Source organism: Dioscorea cayenensis, chromosome 1 (genome assembly GCF_009730915.1).
Source record: "Dioscorea cayenensis subsp. rotundata cultivar TDr96_F1 chromosome 1, TDr96_F1_v2_PseudoChromosome.rev07_lg8_w22 25.fasta, whole genome shotgun sequence".
Lineage (NCBI taxonomy): Eukaryota > Viridiplantae > Streptophyta > Magnoliopsida > Dioscoreales > Dioscoreaceae > Dioscorea > Dioscorea cayenensis.
In genome coordinates this window covers 17,403,654-17,407,102 of record NC_052471.1, presented here as the reverse complement: position 1 = coordinate 17,407,102, position 3,449 = coordinate 17,403,654, and positions in this window count along the sequence as shown.

The window sequence follows — 3,449 nt, the reverse complement described above, 5'->3', positions numbered from 1 at the left end:
CAATTTTCCATCAGACTCGGGCTATATAATGAGGCATTTATCGAAATAGAGGAGTACGATCAGCTACTGACCGACTATTTGGGTATTTTGACCCCCCAGAATGACCTTCCTCTGGGGCTTAGTTACAGAGGCAATAGAGTGAAGCGTTGAAGTGATTTTAGCATCTACGGTTTAATTGTGACTAGGGGTCTTTCGTCTAGACCAAAGGGTTAGATCTATATATAGGAATAGGGTTTATCACTTGGAATCTCTAGAGCTTCTTGCAACTCTACATAGTGTGAGGTGTCGAGATTGATCGATTTCTCCGCCGGGATATAGTGTAGAGTTAGTCACAGTTGACCTTAGATTTGGGATAGTGTGTTTGAGGATTTCCACAACTCATTGATGCATTTGTTAGGAAGCATAATAGTTGGTTTTGCACTTGAAGCGATAATCCTAGGCGGAACAATATCCGAGTACCACACTTATTATCGATTGTCTTTCCTCTCATTTATTTGTGTTTCTCTTTCTTGTTTCTTTTATTCTTTTTTACATTACATCTTATCAACATAATCATTGTTCCATTTTCTCTTGGCTAAATAGTAATCTTGGTGTTTTTATTCCCTACTCCCTATGGATACGATACCCACTCACCTGGGATTATTACTTCGACAAACCCATGCACTTGCGTGGATCCTGTCATATAGCTGCTATAACTCTTTTTCACAAAAGTCTCCTTAGAATAGTGAGACTTTGGTGGCCTTCCCCCTTCATGTTGTTATTTGGATGGGAGTAAAGTTTGCCAGTCATGGAGTTCTCCTTTACCATTTTCAATGATTCAGAAGAGTTAGTAAATGAGTTTGATGAATTGTTCCTTGAGTCTTGGAATGAAACAAAGCTTGTTTGTTCATGAGGTGATGGTATTTTCCTCAAGGTCAACATTGGCGCCCCATTATAAATGATTTTATTAGGGTAGCTTTAGGCTTCTTAAAGATGTTACTCTTTTCTCCTTTAGTCATAATAGTAGGCACTTTGTCTTCAACTTCAACAAGTCGTATCACATTAGGGTGTCATCTACTTGATGAAAGGCATGACACATGAGTTTCAGTTGGTGATGGTGGTGGACTTGGCACAAAATTAACGTAGTCTGACACAGTCCCAAGTTTGATTTCTGCTCCCACAGGATCAGTGCAAATAAACGCATAGGGAATCTTGACTAGAGTGCCTTCCGCCAAGAAGATGATGTATAAAGGAGCAGCATTATTGGTATTGTTTGTTAATGCCATTACAAAAACATGAAAGGGGAACATCAAGTTGATTTTTTCCCTACTCCTTTTTCTTTGTTTTTTTCTTTTTTTTAAAAAAATTTCTCATCACACTTTCTTCAATAATTAAAGAAGTCAGGTCCACACTGAGTGTGCCAAAATTTGTGAGGTCCTTTATTCTTAATCTGCCTTTAATAAGGCCAACCAATTAAGATAACTAGATCATAAATCAAATTTGATTTTTAGACTTACAGGATTATAAGTTCATGACTTTCATTAAGGTCAAGCCCCTAATGTTAATTAACCTGGACTAAGTCATGGAAACCTCTAATCAAGAACAACTGTGAATGAGAAATAACATATACAAGAGAAATTAATTTTATTAATTTCATAAGAGAAGAAAAAATTTACATAAATACATAAATTTCATTAAGAAATACAAGGATTAGAAAAGTCTAGCTCTTGTAATCCTACTTTCCTAATCTTCCTCTAGCCTCACATAACTTGAGTCTATTTGACTTTGTTTAATCTCAATTTTTCAACAAGAATCACACTGAGGATATCTCCTCTATTTTGGTAACTTAGGTCTTGTTATCAAATAAATCTCAAGTTGTGATTTTTTTTTTATGTTTCCAAATCATTAACTCGATTTCATTTGATTTAGAATTTTAAAAGCTCCAACATTTCATGCTCGTGAAGTTTTCAATCTTAGACTAATAAAGCTCTTCAATTTTTTTTATTTTTTTTGATGTCTTTATATCCTTGAGCTTATTGGTCTAATCATTTGAACTTTTTCAAGCCTCCACTCTTCCAAGCTTTTGAGCCTTCACTTATGTATCTCCAAGTCATAACCAGTCATATATATGATTGAGTCACGAACTTCATCACTTTGGCTGTTTACTTTTGAAATATCTTGTGGATTCCGGCGATCCTCCTTTGTTTGTAAATCTTAGCCTTCTTTTAGTTGTGGACTTTAAAGACTTCAATATCTCACATTTGTGAAACCTCTTTCTCCATGACTGTCAAGGAAATATATTCTTCTCATCATTTTATTTAATCTTAAAAGCTTTAAATTCTCACTTAGAAAACAATCTTTTTTTTTTAAGACATGAGGTGAGAGCATCATTCAATCTTTTTTTCTAATTCAAGACCTCTATTGACCCATGAGGGTCTTAAGATGGGAATTGTTCACCATTGCTTTGGATTCCACAAGAATTGGTGGACTTCAACAAATTTTCCACTCACTCAAGATAGCCTCAAGAGATAATAGAGAGTCTCTCACAAAGGAGACTTTGTCTTTGATATGAGTTTTAAAATCCTTCTGGTAATAGTAAGACTCTCATTGAGAGCTCCATACATTGTACCTCACAGAGGGCCTTAGTCTTCAACATGAGTTTTGAGACTCTTCTGTGAGCATCAAAAGACATGACAAGACTCTCATTGCGAGTTCCTAAGCATGGTACCTCACATGGAGTCTTAGTCTTCAACATGAGCGATAAGTACTTGTGTATAAGTAATACGAAGTATACTTTTCTTACATTGAGCATTACTTTTATCAGATTTTATAGCTCATTCATGTGTATTTGTGTTCTTTTATGCATTTATGGTTGTGGAGACAAGTTTAGAAAAGAGGAAAAGTAGATCGTGGATGCAATTATTGATGAAGTTCTTGGATCGAACAAATATTAAGACACAAGTTGTGCTCAAAGACATGTGGGTGTGTACCAACTTCCATTGTGCTCAAGTGAATATACAAATTAGAGGGGCACAAAGGCAGTCATCACACTCATATTCTCTGACTTGTGCAACATTGTCAAGAGTTTTGTCAATGTAGTTTCATTGAAAACACGACGTGATCTACCGCATGGATGTGTACAAAATCATGCAGCCTAGATGAAAAGAGTGAATTCAGGAGCATTCCGAGTGAAAGTCATCGTAGCATTTTTACTCAGTAAATTATTGTAGTAGTTACTATTCACAAAGACGCTAGAAATGAAAAATCGCAAATCCACGACGCCTGCGTGGATGCCCGATTCCAGCCCTATAAATACCGTTTGAGAATTTTATTTGGGGATCTTTTTCCTATCTTTTGCCCATCTTTGGAGGCGCTCCCATCTTGGGTTCGGAAAGGCTTTTGCTAGGATTTTAGAGTAGTTCTACGGCATCGACATCGAGTTCCATTGGAGGAGAACTTTTGTGGAGCTT